This window comes from Epinephelus lanceolatus, chromosome 20 (assembly GCF_041903045.1).
Source record: "Epinephelus lanceolatus isolate andai-2023 chromosome 20, ASM4190304v1, whole genome shotgun sequence".
In the NCBI taxonomy this organism is placed as follows: domain Eukaryota; kingdom Metazoa; phylum Chordata; class Actinopteri; order Perciformes; family Serranidae; genus Epinephelus; species Epinephelus lanceolatus.
The window spans coordinates 34,440,034-34,460,203 of record NC_135753.1 but is presented as its reverse complement, the minus strand read 5'-3'; the positions used below and the strand labels follow the sequence as shown (position 1 = coordinate 34,460,203).

Here is a 20,170-nt window from a genome sequence, read left to right as displayed (position 1 = left end):
CTTAGTGTTGCATTTGGGGCCATTTCTAAACAGTGTATATAAATAATACACTTCCACCAATATGCTTTCATTTATTTACTCAACAGAAAAGTGTAAATACCTGCTGGCACATTGTCTGTGTCAGCTCATGTCATGGGAAAGACACAGCTACAGTAGGACGAGTATGACTCCACAGCTCACCTCTCTAAAAGCCTGTTTACACCTGGTATTAACATTCATTTTAGTGATCCAAATACAAGCGGACACACCTGCATCAATCATGTGTCTCAAAGCTGACCACTTGTGTTTAGATTTCGGTACTGCCTACATCACTTAAGCGAGAATGTCAAAGAGCCCTGAGCACCTACACGGTCTCACTCCAAAGTCGCCAAAATGCAGCAGTTGGTCAGTGACTTCCGGCGTCAGACACCAACGAAAAAGCTGTTCTTTCACGTCAGCGCAATACGCCATTATAGTGTAATGGCGGCCAACAGTGTCAGGGGGAAATACAGCTGGACAAGAATTAAAGTTAAGGTGCCGAAAGTCCGAGTAGGGCAGGCGAGAGAGGCAGTGGATGGGTCCGACAACCACCAACTTTCACCCGAAAGGGGCGGTGCTCGCTTCACATAAGATTGAAAAGCCAAACCCTGTTGTTTTTTCCTAAACATAACCACACGTGTGTTGACAAAACGTAACCACGTGTGTTTGTTGTTGAAGGAAAAAAACATCAATTTCTAACGAAGAACTTGACACTTGGAGTCAGAATGTGTTGCACGCACAGTTATTATCTCCACTCTCGCTATCTGCTTGCTCGTCACGTTAGCAACTGTGTAGGTACAGCTGGAGATATCCCTGTTAGCTGAACTCAACACATCTCCCTCCACTGGGTAGATATACGGTGTTAGTGATGGCCAAATGAAGCCTCATGAAGCATTTTCTTTATTTTCTGAGCCCACTAGATGGCGCTCATGGTTTAAAGAGAGAGGCTCAAAGAATGGCAATTCATTGTTCTTTCAACCTTTTGTTGAACAAAAAGCGCCATCTAGTGGGCTCAGAAAATAAAGAAAATGCTTCACGAGGCTTCATTTGGCCATCACTAACGGTCATGCAACACTTTGTCCAAGTCAGCGTAAAATGGGCAAGTCATAAAGCACACCGTCACCAAAAAAATCCCCACATCCTGCACTGATGACATAGTCCTTGTCAAAGGCGCATTGAATGCATCCGTGTTTACACAAAAGATTTGTGGTCAGATGTCAGAATGATTTTTCAGCTGATTCACAATCAACCAATAGCACAGCGACACACCTTCTCTGTCAGCCTATCATCCTGCTGCTCCTCATTTTGAATAGGGTTCTCTCTCTGCTGTAGCTCATTCTTGCTGCAGTCGTCCTCACCCTCCACCTCCCCATCACCACCTAGTCTTTATGGATTCATCGGCCTCATCAGCCTCAGAGTCATCAGCCACCATCACCACCAGTGTCTGGACTCCATGGGGGGATTCATCCTGCTGCCACTCAGATGTCCCTTGATCACAAGATATCTCCCACTAGTGTCCAAACGCTAGACACTGCTTTTAGATCTTCTGTTAACCTGTTCACTCATATTCTGTATAGAATATTATCTTTACTGCATTCTTCTGTCTCTCTTGATTGAAACTGTATTATGTGTGATGGCTGAATAAAAACACTACTACTACCCCTGTTGTTGCTACTTCACTACAATCTAGGTTACAGTCAAAATGAACTACTTTGTACGATGTGTTATCCGACGATGTCTAACAGCAAACAGCTGTTCTGAATGGCCAGGCGTTCATAGTGCTGCTCTCAGTAATACACACCAAAAGTGACAGAAGTGATGGGAGAGAAGAAACTTTAGATCTTGCTAACTTTCCCCTCTCCTGACAGATTGCTGTGTGAAATGTTTGTGCTTGTCAGGTAGCCAGTTTGGGAAAGTTACAAGAATTGTTGGATGCAACTCCGACTTTGGAAAGGTGTGTGGGGGGTTGGGTATCAGACACTTTCCGACCATCTGATGAGCGTCTCAGTTGAGGCTTACCGACATCTTAAAGGAACTCAGCTAAAAACAGCAACACCACATCAACCTATATGTATCCTGGTGAGGAAAAATCAGTTACACTAAAAATTGACTCACGTTTATTTAGGCGCCAGGCGAGAAGTGGGAGAAACTTCTCCAGTGATTGTGCTGACAGAGCAGCTTTCATTAGAACAAATGGACCACCATCTTTGTGTTCCTAATCCACGCTATCTCCACTGTACGCTGCTTGAAATAATTTTAATGTTAATAAAAACATGGGCAGGAACAAATCCCACGCAAATGCAATCCGAAGGTCACCTGACTTCAATCTTGGATTCCCTCATTCCACACAGCTCAGGCTCCACTCATGCGACGTGGCACTTTTCAGAGAGTACACACCAGTCCAGTCCCCCAACAGTCGTTAAGAGTGATAATCCCATAATCACCACAATCCTTAATGGGCTGTTTCGCTCTGAAGTGTCTCAGGCTACAGTGTGTACAGTGTCTCCCTCGGCCTTAACGAGGTTATGCAGATTTATGCAAATGAGGTCTAATCCCCGGAACACTGGGGACTCCGGGGTCTTTAAGTCGGTTAGCTGGCCTTTTCTGTGCCACGGCTCTTGGGGTGGCAGAGGAGTCGTGGTGAATGAGAGAGGGAGTCCGAGCAGGTGAGAGGGAGACAAAGAGAGCGGGTGAAGGAGGTGTGATCAAGTTCGAGCGGAACCTGGAGGAGGGAGACTTGATGAATGGGAGGACGAGAGTGAAAGGGCAGCTGCCAGGAGATAAAGCAGTGACAAATCGAGGTACAGGCAAAGGGCTGAGAGGAGAAGGACAGCAAAATACAGGGCGCTACCAAAGCAGCTGGACGGTCACACTTGGCTATGTTCACCTTTAGACTCTTTGGATTTGAAAGACAGGAGGTGATAAACAGGCACTCCCACTCTCTTTAACTTCAGGGCTGTAAAAACTAGAGCACTCATTGATCACAACGCCCATATTTAAATATGATACATTCATTTTGACTAAGTAAGATTCTTATTACAGTTTTTTGTTTGCTATAACATACCTTGTTTCTGTGCAGCAGCAAATGAAGTCGTCTCTCAAGCCCTGTTTGCATTTCTTATCATATCCATGCATCAGCTGTCGACATCTGTTTTAGACTTCTGCAGCGCTGTATGGAACAGCTGCTTCTGTGATATTGTAAAACTCATAAAGAGGTGCATAGAAAGATAACTTCTGCAAAACCCAAGAATACATTGTATTATGTTATATTATTTACATATATACTATCTGAGCATGGTTACTACTGAATAAACTGTAAGACTGTGGCAAATTAGTCAGTAGGTTATGATCGGTTGAGTTGTTGCAACTAAAACACTTAAAAAAAGGTTAAGGAGAGATTGTGGAACAGCTAAAAAGACAAAAAATGAAACGCACTGAACCCTTTACTTTCCAACTTGCGTCACAGAGACACAATATTTCCTGGACTGGCACCTAGCAGTGCATTTTGGGGCTGAAAAATGAAGCCAACACAGAAGTGCCAAAAACTGCAGTTCCTCTAATGACCACTTGAGGCTGGCTCCAAAAGCGAGTCAATCCTCAAACACAAACATGTTAAATTGTCCAACTTTGCTGCATAAATGAACACGTTTACAGCCTGGTAAAAAAGGCGGTTTTGGTCTTTTTAACTAATTTACTCGTTCATGACAACTGTACGGGAGCTGAATTTTTACACAGTAAACCAACTTAAATGTTACTGAGGTTTAAAGTAATGAATAATGAAAGGCCACTTTGAGAAACAGGTGGGTGCTGTCCATGGACAAGTTGCCGACAAGTTGTGACATAACCACATAACTATAACCCCAGATTCAGAGCCAAAATCGACGCATTCTCACTCCAACCTCGTCACATACTAATGTTTGGTCCTGGACTTTCCACGTCAAGATACGAAGTGCAAGGTACATTCAGCCTGTTACATGCATTGTCTTCTTTCAAAATATACTTTTGTTTTAACAGGAAATTTAAAGTTTACATACAGTTTCGTTCAAAATAAATGCACGATGTCGGTACAACGCCACGAATTGATGTTTTTTTTTCCTTCAACAACAAATGCATGTAGTTTGGCTTAGGAAAAAAGAACAGGGTTTGTTTTTTTTTTAATCTTATGGGATGCAAAGACCTCTCTCCTGGGTGGAGGTCGGTGTTTGTTGGACCAGTGTACACCAACCATGTACAAGGCCACATAACTGTCATGCAAACGCCCACCACTAGTGGGGGCTACCGGGAGGCGCTGTGATCCTGCCCAGTCTGAGAAGTTAACGCAGGTCATCACGACAATGACATCACAAGATATGCTTCCACTTAACTTTGTTGAAGGTTAATGCAGTATGTTGAGCCTGAATGTTCATGTTCACATTCATATCGCATGGCTTTTTTGGCTTCACGTGCTCCTGAGCAACTGTCATAGGATTGAACGGATCCTGCCACCAATACATACAGGTCTCTTTATAGATCAATGTACTCGAGGCTTCAAAACTGGTGCCGAATTTAATGCTTGTGCTCTATCATCCAGTATCAACGTGATTCCAAGGGATGGGTATCTACTGGTCTTATAGGTAATTAAAATTAGGGACGTCCCGATCACATTTTTTTGCATCCAATGCGATACCGAATCCGATCCGATACTTTGCAAAGCATTAAGAAAGAAAAAAAAAGAATGCATCCAAGTTGTCCCATAAGGTTTGTTTTTTATTTAAATAGTATCCAAAAAGCTTATCGGTGGTTCAGCAGCACAAAATGTAAACAAATTCAATATCCTCTTCTTGTCTTCAACAAACAAAATAGGCCTATATCTTTATACATTGGAAAGAGGAGGCAACAATGAACAACATAGATGAAAAACCTGGCCATTTTTGTTGTTTTGATTCCTCCGATCTTTTATTACCGATTCCGATTTTGTAAAAATAACGTGATCGGGGCCGAGGGTCGGATCGAGACATCCCTACTTAAAATACTTCGACAAGGAGAATTTAAAGCTTTTGCTCCTCTCTCGTTTTTAATGTCTAACTTGTTGCAACTTATAATCTACGCAGACTCGTAAGTGAAGAACGACAGGATCATAGGTCAACATCCAACAAGACAGAAACCTGTTTAAGAGACTTCACTGTTATTATGAGTATTTATCAAAAGCCGAAACTAGACACAATGCAATGCATCAATCATACTGCATTTTCATTTGTGTCATGTTCATCTTTATTGTTCTTTGCCTTTGTTTCAGGGAAGATGCTGCCACTTTTCACAGCTTTACATCAAAGAATGGAATAAATCTGACAAGGTGCTGCTGGTGCATCCAAGTTTGTCTCATCTTTCCCAAGAAGAAACACAGCAGAGATGCAGTGTTTGATGCTTTGGTCTTTGGGGCACACAGTTGTTTTTTTTGTATAAAGACATAGCCAATTAGAAGCTGATGATGTGGAGGGAGATATAACTCTCCCAGAGATGCTTCTAAAGTATGTGTCATCATCTGAGAAAACAGATTGGGAGCTCATTTTTCCCCTCAATCGTTGTGCAGCCACAAACATTCAGCTCTGACTTTGAATACAAAAAAAAAAAAAAAACAGACTTTAAAAGGTGTTTTTGTAAAAGCTGGTTTGAGGGCATCTGCAGATTTTCATACGTTCGGCTTTCTCACAGGGGAGCCAGCATGCTCTCGGCTTTTTATCGAATACGGAGAACACCCATCTGCACTGAATGGTAAACTTGATCATGATGAAATTACAAAGCAATCACAACCATTAAAGGACAGAAATAAAACATTTGGTGTCCATTTTGTCTCCACGGCCAAGAAATTCATGGTCTGATCTTTATCAATCGTGTTACATTACGTTACCCCAATACGATATGCACTATTTACAGGAACCAGCTCACATGATCTGCCTCATTTCTGGTGTATTTTTGGACGACAACACACTGAAATAGCTAAATGTTTACAAGCTTCCCTTTTCAAATATTAGTTATACAAAACTCTGTTCCAGGCCGAAAACTTGACTTGTCATTGGCTCCTTTAGCCAGGGTACCAACTTGGGTATCACACATTCAATCAGCAGCTCATGAATGAGTATAATGGTGTGGGGGAGATTTTCTTAGTACCAACTGAGCATGGTTTAAACACCACAGCCTACCTGAGTATTGTTGCTGAGCGTGTCCATCCCTTTATGACCACAGTGTACCCATCTTCTGATGGCTACTTCCAGCAGGATAACGCACCATGTTACAATACTCACATCATCTCAAACATGACAATGAGTTCACTGTACTCCAATGGCCTCCACTGTCACCAGATCTCAGTCCAATAGAGCACCTTTGGGATGTGGTGGAACGGCAGATTCTCATCATGGATCAACTGTGTGATGTCATCATGTCAATATGGACCAACATCTCTGAGGAATGTTTCCAGCACCTTGTTGAATCTATGACACCAAGAACTAAAAAGGGGGTCCAACCTGGTACTGGCAAGGTGTACCTAATAAAGTGGCCAGTGAGTGTAGATTCAGATCCAAAGCCTTTTATGGACCCAATTTCTCTGCAATATTAATAAACCTGACAGAGCCACTGTGCTCCAGTGTCCCGGTGGTCACGACAGATTGATAACCACAGGGTCACAAGTTGGATTCTCTCAGCAGCTAAAGCATGCCGCCTCATCAAAGCTTCCTTGACAAGGAGCTGAAACTGCTGTGGGCCTCAGTGCTCCAAGCCTGTCTTATTTTTATAGGTGGAATAATGAGACAACCCAAAACTCCTCCAGGATGAAGCATCTCTGGTTTGGGACTAACTGTTCTCTCATGGTTCACACCGGCCAAAATAAAGCAATTAAGACTGAATTATTGTTCAGGTTTATGTGTTTGTGAATGAGTTGTTGACCACACGGTCGCCAGTTCAAATCCTGGAAGCTGCTGAGACAATGAGGGTGGTCACACTGAATGAAACACACTCTCCCTTTCTTCAACCAACACATTGGTTTGTTGTGTGTTGGTTGTTGTTGTTGTTGTTCTGAGACGTTGTGTCTAGTTCTGCCTGTTACATGCATTGTCTTTTTTCAAAATACACTTCTGTTTTCACAGGAAATTTAACATTTACATACAGTCTCTTTCAAAATAAAAGCACTACGTCAGTACAACTCTGCAAACTGGCGTTTTTTTTTTCCTTTAATAACAAAATCACGTGGTTAGGGTTAGGAACAAAAAACAGCTTTAGAATCTTACAGGACACAAACACTGCTCTCTTAAAAGAAAGTTGTGGTTTGTTGGACCAATCCACCACCCGCCCATCCACCCCACTCAGACTTTCGCCGCCTTATCTTTTGTCCTCGTCCCGCCGTGTTTCCCCTTGACGCCCAGGGCACCGTTAAACTATAACTGCCACTGGCCGCTTATCATGCCAACGTTAAAGGACGCTTTTTTTTTGTTGGTTTTTGATGCTGCAAGTCACTGCCTGAGCGTTGGATTTCAATGACTTCGGAGTGAGACCAGGCTCCTTCAACCACTCCTGCATGTGTGCTCTTGAGCAGTCATCAAGCTTCCATCTGCTCCATTTAAAAGACGCAGACATGATGGGTAATACCTGTGTTTGGGTTATGGGCTCAACCCTGTCCTGCTGTGTATGAACAATGGACTACAGAAGAGCCACATGTGCAAAACGTCTTTTTTTTTTAGTTTAAAGTCAAAACTTTGGGATCTAAGCTCAAAATTCTGGGACTGGTTGCATGAAACACCTTAAGTTTGTTCCTTCAGTATGACACTTAAAGCTTAAATGAAATACCTTGCCAATATCTGACTGGAAAGATCCCATTGCATAAAACCACAGAGTAATCATTAACTGTAATGAGAGTGGAAGAGTGCAGCTTTGGGAAAGTTGACTGACCTGACATCAGCAGGTCACAATCATAATTTGACTTCTGGTCAAATATGTAGCACAAGATTATTCGCTAATCATTAAGTGTGTCTATCAGGTTCTCCTGGTCGTGACACACTCTTCTCAGGAAGTCTTATTTTTTCTCATGTATCGCCATAGACATGTTGCAGTTACGATGGAGTCAGAGGTACTTTATGTTTTCTTACTTTGGTTACTAAGGTCCAACGGTTTAACAAACTTCAACCAGTTCATAAGTACAAGTCCAAGATAAGGAGAAAAACTTAAATTGTTAAGTAAACATTTTAAGGAAACCTTAAGGAGTAGACTTAAAGATGTTTTCTACAAGCGATTTTATCTCAAGGAAACCTTAACTCAGACTTTAAGCAAATCTTGAGATAAGCTTTAAATTCTGACCTGAAACTTAAGAATAAAGAAAGTCAAAATTCTGACTTTAAACTCTGAACTCAAATTTTTCACATGTGGCCCTGACCCTCTTCACTCGTAGACCCTACACTGATGATGGAAGAATTAGATTGCGCACTGAACTGGGAAAATGGAAGTCGCACTGGAACAACATTGGTGGCACTCAGCATGCGGAAACAACATTTATTATTATGTCCTCAAACTGAGCATGAGTAAAATGATGATAATTGTGCTGTGAAAGTTTTCGTGTCAGGAATCAGATCAGGAAGGACCTAAATGCAGAGCAGCAAAGGCGTGGAGGGGAACACTGGGGTGGAGCAAACTAGACTAACACGGAACAGGTGTGAAGGGAAGACTCTGGGAACAGGGAAGGACTAACGAGACAGGTGTGATAGAAAACAGGCGGGAAAACACACAAAGACAGGAACATGACACACATGAGGAGAGAATCTACAAGCAAAACAGGACGCAGATTAAACATGAATGCATCGGTAGTACATATCGGTCATCGGCTAAAGCTGATGGCAAAACATCGGTATCAGCATCGGCCATAAAAAATCCGTATCTGTCGACCTCTGGTAAACTTGCCTGAAAATGTCAGAACATGATTGTTTTGTGGATCACTTATATTCCTTACATTGATCATTTCGATAGGGCATGAGAGAGGACGTCAATCATGAAACACATATAAATACATCTGGTGAAACGTGCACACTACTTGGTTTAAGAGGAATTAAAGGAGACAAACGGCTGAATATGAAGTTTGTAAATGAATCCAGAGACTCATCTTAGTGATAAACTACTGTAAGAATAAAGTGCTGAGACAAACAACAACAACAACAACAATGGATCAGCTATATCTGAACTGGGGAGTTTATCTTCATTCAAAGACGACGAAGGCTTTTCTCGATGAAAGACACGTTCTCACTCCTCTCTAGAAGCTTCGGCGTCCGTGATAGACGGTGACAGACAGATGGTCGATCCAATCACCTGCCAAGTACTTTCTGAAAGTGTCTGCCCTTTTCCAAACAGTTTCCAGTGACGCTGTCTCAGATGGTTCCATGTAACAAACCATCTGGCGTGTCAGGTTGGCCAGAATTGGCAATTACAGGATAATGGTAAACGCTAAAATATAATGTAATAGTAGCACAATTATGGAAAAGTCATAATGTCGGCAAACTGACTCTGTGGTAACAGTTACACAGCAGTTAGCTAACATTTTGAACATTATCATAATATGCGTGAATTAAAGTCAGTGTTTAGCATCGGCCTCATTTTTGCTAGTTTCAATAAAGTCATCTTTGCTTCCCTTCTGGCAGATTTTTTATTTGGTCCAATCACATTTCTGTAGATGAACACACACATACACAGGATCCATAAACCACACACAACCTCTTCCCTCTCAGCACCGCCCAGCAGGTGCCACGTTACCCGGCTGGATGCGTGCCGATTTGAGATGTGAAGGCAGTTGGGCACTGCAGCACAGCAGGCATCTGCTGGCCACCGAAAAGATGGAGAGGAGGAGGGAGGGAAGGAGGAAGGGAGGGGGAGAGAGAGAAAACAGGTTGTCAAAGGAGACAAAGAGCAGAAAGAAGGAAGGAGCGAGGTGGAGAGGGAGGGCAGTGTTTACAAGCTCCAAGAGTTTACAAGTATGTGTGTGTGTGTGTGTGTGTGTGTGCGCGCGTGTGTTCTTTTGTGAGCCTGCCTGGTAACGTGTGGGTGTATGTGTGTGTGTAACGACAGAAAGGGAAGAAGACAGGAGAAGAGACAGAGAGTGTGATTTCACACCAATAAAGTGCAATCATGAGGCACTGACTTGCTCTTGACATCAGCTCAGTGTAGCAGTGTTGCTGCGTTTGCACCCTCTGAGTAAAACAGATGGAGCAGAGAAATAAAACTAACCACCGGTGAACAGAGGCGGAGCCAGGAGGTGGCTTCTGGGGCCCCGGCCCCCAATGTTTCCTCAAAAGCCCTGAATCATTTCGGTTTTTGAAATAACTTCAACTTTGTGTCAGTCTGAAAATAACATATGCCCATGTTGTTTATCCTACCATGCTACCTCTGGAAGGAATCTTAAGCATCACTTCCACTTACATGTGACTGGTGTCCGCAGATGCGTTAATATACGTATGATGCCTCTGGTGTCCAACGCAATGAGGTGCATGTCTTTACAAATGCATAGAAACCTGACAGAAACTACCTGTAGCCATCCGGTAATTTGAAATATGCACTTGGATCATTACGAAGACGGAAACAGGACCTGCCAGGTACGTAGCATGTTTGGTGAAATATCTCATTAAAAAGACGTATGAACGGCTTAACGATGATCTGACTGTATGTAATGTGTGACCATAATCTAACAGAATAACATTACTCAGATTCACAGTGTGTTAAAACTAATTAAACAATATCTTTTTCATCAAATAAACTCACTTGCGGATCAACACAGGTAACTGAATTAAAGGAAACAGCTAAGCTGTGAGCTAAGCTAGCATAGTGTCATACAGTCTCTCTGAAATCCACCGCAAAAGTCGTCAAATTCCAGACTGAAATATTACGGAGGGGCGGAGTTTTGCTGGCACATCCGACATCACAGAGATTTCCATCGGAATAAATGGACTTCCGGTTGCCTCGTCTCCGTACGCATATGTACGTGGAAACAAGGCGTAATGCTGTGAGCAACAACGTGACAACATGACCAGCTACATTACGTCGTCACAGGTTGGTGTGTGTCTGCTAACATTACATGCCACAAAGCACTACAAGTTTGTATTCAGCCATAGAACAACGTATCCTCTTAGAACAGTCTGCATGGTACCCTAGACATTAGTGCCCCACGAATGACGCTGTGTCCTGAATGCACAGTTATGTAATTATTGTTATCGTAAGTAAGTGTGGTTAGGTTTAGGGAAATAAACATGGTTAGGATCTACTTTAAAATGGATCAAAGTTCACATGGTTCCAAACATGTGACTTCAGGGGAAAGTCTGCATTTTTGTGACCCGTAGACCACCCCAACTTGTGTCCATGAAAGTCCGTTCTGGACCACTTCCTTGTTTCCTCCCGTCAGCGCATTTGTCACATGATTGGCTTTCAAAATACGTGGGATATATACGAATTCGCTTGCATTACTTTTCATAGGAAAACAAACAGTTTACAAGAACAGCTTCCATAAATTTTATGATTTTATTTATCTATTTAACCTTTTAATTTAACCAGGAAGTCCCGCTGAGATCAAAAATCTTTTACCAGAGAGACCTGACCGAGGTAGCAGCCAATCAGAACACATATAAAATGCAACAAATACAACATATGATACAAAAATCTTCAATAAAACAACAACAACAATTCAAACAGTGGCCTCTCAAGAACAACAAGCACGTGTCTCTGTCAACACATTCTTTATGATGCCCTTAAATTCATCAATGGATATAACGGTTTGTAATTTATATCTTTTTGAAGATTGTTCCATGTTCAAGGTGCACAGTAGGCAAATGCAGTGATCAGTGTTTGAGGCCCTATTGCAACATCACATTTCAATGCCTGCTGCATAGCTTCATGTTACTGGCTCCAATTGAAAGTGGATCACAGCTTGTTGCTGTGTCAGTATTGAGGACCACATTTAGTTTGCATTGTTGAGGATCTTTGATTTGCAATTAGAGCATTTCCAAAATACCATGGATTCAAATGAAGCAGATTTCTCAGCTAAACATTCATTCAGTGAACTCGACTCTAGCATAGTAACAAAAATAGGCTGTTTACAGTGAATTTTTACCCGACCTACGTTATGTGACTTGAAATAGTAACATCAGGGTGTCGGTGGATCAGTGGACAGAGCAGGCGCCCCACGTACAAGGCCATTGCCGCAGCGGCCAGGTTTGACAGGTGACTTTTTCCTTGGCAACTATCAAGTGTTTTCCAAATGATGTACAGACTGTGGGGCATTCTGCTTTCTCTTTTTCTGTCATATTGTCCCAGTGTTTACAATGCCTGGATACAATGAAGACCCTCCTTCTGTATTCATCTGTTCTGGTACAATATAGACGAATTCAGCGAGCGATTTGTGTATGCCGCCATCTTGCGTCGGCGCCATTGCTGCGGTGACGTGTCAGTTCATTATGCTGTCATTGTGAACTGACTCTCTACAATGACAGCATCATGAATAGCTGGATTGATGATGTTAGGTAACTGATGAAGGTATCTTAAATGAGTACCGATATTAATATACAAATTAATCATTTGTTTGAGTGATAAGCAGGAAAGATTAGAGTAATAGAGAGATAATAGACTGTATCATTAAACACTGTGTAATATAACGTTAGCATACGTTACGTGTGCCGACGTTAGCAAGCTAGCAGCGTGACATTTAATCATTATGGACAGGCTATGTGACTAAAAACAACAACAACACGTGTTTGTGTTTTGTTTTAGGTATTCTAGAATATTTTACTGATCGCCTGGCCTCCGATGACCAGAAACAACGGCAATTACAGGTCTCTGATTGAGGGTCAAAATTAACTGAGCTCCGGATGGGTCGGGCAAATTTTACACCGCCTTTCAGACGACCATCACATTATATTGAAGGCGATCAATATTGATCGCCTTCAATATGATGTGATGGTCACGTAGCCTGTCCATAATGATTAAATGTCATGCTGCTAGCTTGCTAACGTCAGCACACGTAACGTATGCTAACGTTATATTACACAGTGTTTAATGATACAGTCTGTTATCTCCCTATTACTCTAATCGTTCCTGCTTATCGCTCAAACAAATGATTAATTTCTAAATTAAAAAGATACCTTCATCAGTTACCTGAGGCCACTGTCTAACATCATCAATCCAGCTATTCATGATGCTGTCATTGTAGAGGGTCAGTTCACAATCACAGCATAATGAATTGATGACTGACACGTCACCGCAGCAATGGCGCCGCCACAAGATGGCGGCATACACAAATCGCTCGCCGAATTCGTCTATAGCAACAGAAGAACTTTGAGACTGTTTAATTAAACACGTTGAGGACGACCATGAAGCTGCAGGATGTTTAGTATCACTGCCCCAGCAGGAGTCAAATTAGACAAATCCAACAAGCAGGCCTGCAGATAGAGCCCTCAAACGTCTCCTCACAGCTTAATCCATAAGTCATACAGTATGTTGCTGTGTGTGTAACATTTGCATGTACTCAGCAGCACGTACATGTCTTCTCCCAGAAGCACAGAAAGACTTCTCCTCTTCCCTGCATCTTCCTGGGAACATCAAGGCTCAGCGCCTTACGCAACTCTGAGCCGAGCTCATCAAAGCACGAGGAAGCACAGAAGCATCGAGCTCTAAACGCTGAGGTGGATGACCTGCTGTTGGAGGCAAACAAGACTGTTTGACTGACACCAGCTGGAGAGGGAAATTATGGGATGTTGAAGGCACCTTTACACTTAAAGTCTCAATTTAAAGTTGTTTATCTGCTATGTTTTCTGTATTCCTAGAACTTCTTAGCATGGCTATCATGTAGTCCTTGGTTGGATATTATAATTCTGCCTCTACATGTGGCACAGAGCATGTCTGTCTGTCCTGAAATAGGCGTTCGTCTCTGCTGCTCCTCATGGGGATTCCTCAGTCTCTCCTATTAAGGTCCATGCCAGGATTAAATCTTTTTAAATGGAGGTAAATGTGGGCTTTTTTGTGCTGAGCTCAAAATAAAGGAAGCTACCGAAGCCTATTGATCCCCTTCCTTTGCTGGAATATAAACTGCTCCCCAAATTGATGCATTAATGTGTTCATCACTCTAATGTTACAGCTGGTGAGAGTGGAGCTCATTTTGAGGCAACACACCACTATCCCAGGGCTGTAGGCTCCATAGGAGTGTTAAAATGTGTTTGTCTTGTTGTGTTATTGGGAGCCAGAATAGAAGGAGTCACGGCTCAAAACCAGCCGCCACTGCCCGTCAACAAAAACAAAGATGGTTAAATGTGATAAGACCAAAGGACTGGACGGAGGCCATCATCAAAAATGCTCACATGTGCAGCGCACACTTCATATCAGGTTAGGGAAAAAGTATTTCCTGTTGTAGGGATGAATAACGTGATGTGTATTAAGGGTTATCATGTCCACCTCATCAGAAACTGGGGAGGGATTAAGAGGAATATTGGATTTCTCTGGAACGCTAACTTTTTAGCACATTAGCTAACGTTAGCTTCCATAGCAAAACAAACAAGTGTGGTCCTCCTTTGTAAGATTGGCTTCCTGTGACATCATCCATCCACTGAGTGAGAGCATACGGGTCGGCCAGTCTGGTCCCGTTGGTCAGTGTTTACTTATTCAAGTAACACTGGCGGTCCCGGAGAGTGAGTGACCTGACATGGTGCGTTGGTAAATTCAGTCTGACGCTCTACACTAAAATGAGAGCCCTGTTGGTGGAAGAAACGGAGCGTTATATTTCTACATGAACGAACGAACAGTTAAGTTAATCGCACATTCACTCTGCTCGGCGCTCTGCTGCTCTGAGAGTGCGGTGCTCTGAATAACCGAATAACCGAACAGCACATTTCGACAGTGCTTCGAAATTTATGGACGGTCCAGTTTGTGCCAGAGTGAGTATTTCTGAACGCACCACTCGCATCATCTTCCTCCATCGTCTAAAACAAGCCAACAGGACTTGCTAGCTAGTGCTAGCTAATGTCTGTGGAGAATTGTTTTGCCTCCAGCTAAGCCCCGCCCACCAAAAAATGTCATACAGTTTACTAACAGTAAAGGAGTTTATAAGTAGCAGAAAATGTGAATACATAAACACAAGTACCCTTTAAAACTGTAACTTCAGTTCTTCAGAAAACGTACTTAGTCACACACCGACTTTCTCCCAGTGCAACAGTGTGTGTTTTCAATATATAGCTCTGTACCACAGAGGAAGAATACAGTGTATATCAGGCTTTGCATTCACACACAACACTTATTAGCAGGATCTTCTCCTACACATGTATTATTCCATCTAAGCCATGCCTCTAATACTTCTGTACATGTTTCCATTCTCTATATCTAAAGTTCAAAACTCACAGCTGGTTCACTCTAAGCAATCAGTCCTCCTTAAATCAGAGCCAGTCACTTGTCAGTGTTGTTTGTCAGAGTAAGATGCATCTGTGGGAAGCAGCTGTAGCACGCTGTAATAGTTAACATTTAAAATACTGCCATAGACATGAAGTGTTTCTCAAAGACAGAAGGTAAAATCACCTGGAGATGCCCACTACTGTACCTTTCCCTGCTCTGTGTGCGCGGTCGTGTGATGGGTGGGAGGGTGTGTGGGTGGGGGAGTCAGAGAGGGGGGGCAGTTGCCATGGTGACGATGTGTTTGTACTTCAGCTGCAGAATGGTAACATCCTCCCCGGAGGACAGTGGCTCCGAGGCTCGTAATTGGGCAAAGTCTTCTCTGAGGAGCGGCGAAACAGACAACAACGCATCACCCATACGGTTGCTATGACCTCATATCGAGGTTGAATGTGCTGCTCGGTGGAGGCGCACAATCTGTCTGTGCGGTCTGATGTGTGAGGAGGCTTTCAAACATGGAGGATCAGAGTACAGTGAGCAGAGAGGGATACACGCACAGAGGATCGGTGTACAGTAAGCAGAGAAGGTTTGAAGTCAGGGGAGGAGAGTGCATCAAATACCTGAGCTGGACACCATGCAGGCTCACATGCACGCTGCTGCTACTAATCTAATTAGTTCCTCTTTTATAGAGGTTGAATCTAATTATTTTTTTGTCCATTATAAGTATCAGAACAAACATAAAACAAGGCAACATGTTGTCCCTCATGAATTATGCATCCTCTGTTTAAGACACTTGCGAATGAGTCGGTCTCCTGACAAATCGCACAGCCTTTGGCCAATCGCTGCAATTTCAGAGCACAAGAGGCAAGTTCTGTGAAAATCTGATTATCTGATATTATGCGTATCATTTTGGATATGTCACTATGGGGCAATAACGCAGGATATTCCCTGAAATTTGGTCAAAATCTGATCAGTAGTGACATTTTGGGGAGGAGGCAGAAGGCCTGGAGAAAATCGCTCCCCTGATGAGAACAGAGCTGGGAAACAGAAATTAATTTAGCGTCATATTAGTGTGAATATTCTTTGCCTCAAGATGTGTTCACACCTGTGTCTGGATCATCAGGCCTGGTCATTTTTCTAAATAAGCAAAGATCACACTCCCTACTGATTTCCTTTCAGTAGACATGTCAATAATCGATATGTAAATCAGCTCTGACCTCTCGCTCATCTCCAGTAATCATATAAATATCTGTATCATAGGAATTGATTGTAACTGCTGCCGTACGTGAGAGGTTGGCGATAAGGCACTGAAATAGTATCACGGTGTTTCACGGTATTTTTGTGATTCTTGACAATTTGACAAATTATTTTTTTATTAATTTAATAGTTTTACAGTTTTCCCTCAAATTTTCACTAAAAACTAAAGAAAAATGATCTAAATTCTTTCATTTCTTGAGCAACAACAGTAACTTCAGATTCAGATTCTCGTTACTCTCAGCAGAAAAGTGCTTGCTTCTCCAGTTCGCCAAGTAGCAGTGCGTCAGGTGCAGGCTCACCTGACGACACTCTAATTGCTTGAATTCACGTTACGTCCAAAACACACCTGTAAATAATTGAAGGACCAAATTTAAGTAGCAACCTCCTGGGCTTAAAAATGAAGCCAATAATGGAAGTGCCAAAAACTGCAGTTCCTCTAATGGCCACTTGAGGCTGGCTCCAAGATTGAGTCAATCCCCACAGACCTCCATGTTAAAATGCCCGACTTTACAGCAGAGATAAACATGTTTACAGCCTGGCACAAAAGCAGTTTTGGCTAATTTACCCCTTTGTGACAACTGTGAGTTTAAATCTTATTAAGTCCTAAAGTTATGCATGATTAAGGACGTGGCCACCTTGAGTAACAGACGATATGTCGATACTGTCCTAAGCTTCTCATTCAGATCGATCCCTCACTCCTCCACAGCACCAGCTTCTCGCCCAAATAAGTTCACCTCTGGCTCCAAAAAACCAAGATGGCGACAACTGAAAGAGGCTTCAAAATGGGCGTCTGCAAATCAATGGCTGATGTCACGGTAGCTCTGTCCATTATTTTTACAATATGTGGTCTAAATACAACCTCTGCCCCTTGTGCCTCACTTTGCGCACAGATTATGCACCATTAAACCAGCCAAAGTGGACTTGGACGCACCCTAAATGCACTCTAGACCAGTGTTACCAGCTGGTGGGTCCTGGTCCAAAAGTGGGTCGCAGGCCCATTCTGAAGGGACCGCAAGTTACTCGTAAATGTGTCAGTGAATTTTCTGGTACAGAGCTTTTATTTTGAAGTGCACTTTCCTTGTAGAGTGAGTAACTAACGGACAGCTACTCAACAAAGACAACAAACTAGCTTGACGATATGGCTAAACGCAAACGTGACATTGAAAATATTAAACTGTGTCGACCTTACTGATGACTAAGGACAAATCTGGACGCCGTGGCTGGACCAGTTGGGAGCCACTGCTTTAGACCATGTGCTATAGATCGTTAAAATATGACCTTTTAACTCACAATTCAAAAAAGCTAATGAAACCGCTCACAGAGAGCACACAGCACGTTATCAAACCTGCGATACCACAACGTAACCAGCAGAAAACACGTTGGAGTGAATGTCTACACAGCACAGTGAGCAGCATGTTAGCAAGCAGACACACAGCACCAGTCCGTGTCGACACAGGATGCGCTCAGGTACAGTTTCAAATTAAGAGTTTACACACAGTATTTCAGCTTCGGTCATTAAGATAAAACTTGACTGTAAAGCAGCGATGTGTTTATTTACGCAAGACAAATGTGGGATGAAAGGCAGCACTGCAGTGATGAAGTTGAAATTAAAGTGAAGGAATGATCTTACATCATCACTTTGGTTAATTTTATTGTCAACTAATGGAGTGACAAAACTGCTGAGACATTGCAAACTGCAGACCCAATACTGTGTGTCCATTAGCTGACACAAACACTGCAGTCCCTTTTTATTAACTGCATTACAAATACCAAGACCGTTTTCTAAGTGAAGCCACAGAGCTGGTTGAACAAATTGTCATTGTCTTATTAACATGTCCTCGGGATTTCTCACACAATATGTCAGGTGAATTGGTCTCGGTGTGATGTGTGGTGACAACAGACGCCCATTGTTCGCTCCTTGATCATCTCCACCGAAGCCGAGCGTCAAGTATCCACAGTGCATCATTTTAAAAGCAGTCCCATCCTGGATGAGAAATGGCCCTGCTGTGCTCACTCTGCCATGAATGTGGCTTTTATTCTTCACTACGTCACGCATGAGACAGTTTCCATCACATACCGTATAGCTGAACAAACAGGATAAGCCTCCTCTTGATTGCTTCCCACATTAAGTACACCCAGCCTCCATTACAATAAAGACACAGCGGAGGATCAGGTGAATAAATGTGCAGAGTTTGCTCAGGACTGGGCTCAGGTTTCGGTGATGTGGAGCAGCGGGGTCAGAGTGGATTCAGAGGCTGAAATGGGGACTTTGAGTTATTCTGCAGAAATACGCAGCAGTATTGGCAAATCTTTGCACCGGGCTGCAGCTTAAAGTTCAATCAATAGAGTTTGCCTTCTAGAAGACAGATTTCCTTTGTTTAAATTTCTGGCAACAGCTCTGGTGTCTAAACAGCTGCTGGTGTCCATTGACACTCCTCCTCCTTGTCCATTAGTTCATTACCCACAGCCATTAGCCGGCGTGTCATCACCATCATCGGCACGCTTGGTTAGCCCGACTAAAAGCCCGCAACAATCAATCGACAATTATTCTGAAGATATGAGTCAATGGGAAAACATTTGGAGAGCACTGGTGTGAGGTTCTCTGCCTCTCAGTTGTGGGTTACGATCCCCTGCAACACTGAGGCGCTCCGCTCATAAATAAACATCCACCACACACAGAAGCTTCCTGCCACACGCCGAACCAATGCAAATCTGCTGTACAGACGCATTTAAGATATGAACTCAGTGGAACGAATCGGCGGCGTTTCACTGAGCACGGGAATATGTTCACCTTTGCAGAGCTATCCACGCTTATCAGGATGGGGAAAATAAGTACAGCAGGATTAATGTCAATTACCCAACTCCACGTCAGTTATTCAACTTGACTGCACTTGTGTGGAGTCGTGTTCAGCGCCTCTGTGTCAGGAAAAAAAAGGGGGTGTTTTTGCACCAAATCCACCCCTTCACCTTTGAAGCTCGGCTGCTTCTGTGACTCTTGGGTGTCACAAACGCAGCAAGACATCACTTGCAAAAGCAGATGGTGAGTGGAGGAAGGCAGGCAGCATATTTTTAAGCTTTTAGGACCTGAAGAGTTCAGTCTTATCTGCTCCTGATGGGAGCAATTAACACTCAGATTCTTTAAACACTACATATAAATGTCTCTCGGCTGTCGAAGCCTGAGCTGCTACGTACACATCGTCCACTTTCCCTCACACCATCACCATCACCATCCTCATCGTCAGCCCTGAGGTGAATTTCCGCAGGAGACGTGCCGCTGTGGCTGCTGAGGCACGTTTGAAGTCTGGTCACACGTTCAGAGATGGAAAAAAAACATGAATGATTTGCATCAAAGATAACACAGCCGCAGGGAGGCGAGGACGGATGGAGCCTGTGTATTCTGAAATATAGACAGCTTCAAATTGCATGGCCCCTGGGCTCCATGAAAGATTTAGCAGCTCGGACACATTGTTTGTTTTTGCTTATAACTTAGTGCAGATTAATTGAGAGGATACTGATGTTTGTTTCTGTC

General features: G+C 43.0%; 1 protein-coding gene across 1 annotated transcript in view; it reads right to left on the bottom strand.

Annotated features, from left to right (window-relative positions):
* Window positions 1-20,170, bottom strand: part of kcnh2b (potassium voltage-gated channel, subfamily H (eag-related), member 2b) — a 413,129-nt gene that overhangs the window by 391,057 nt on the left and 1,902 nt on the right. The window lies entirely within an intron of this gene.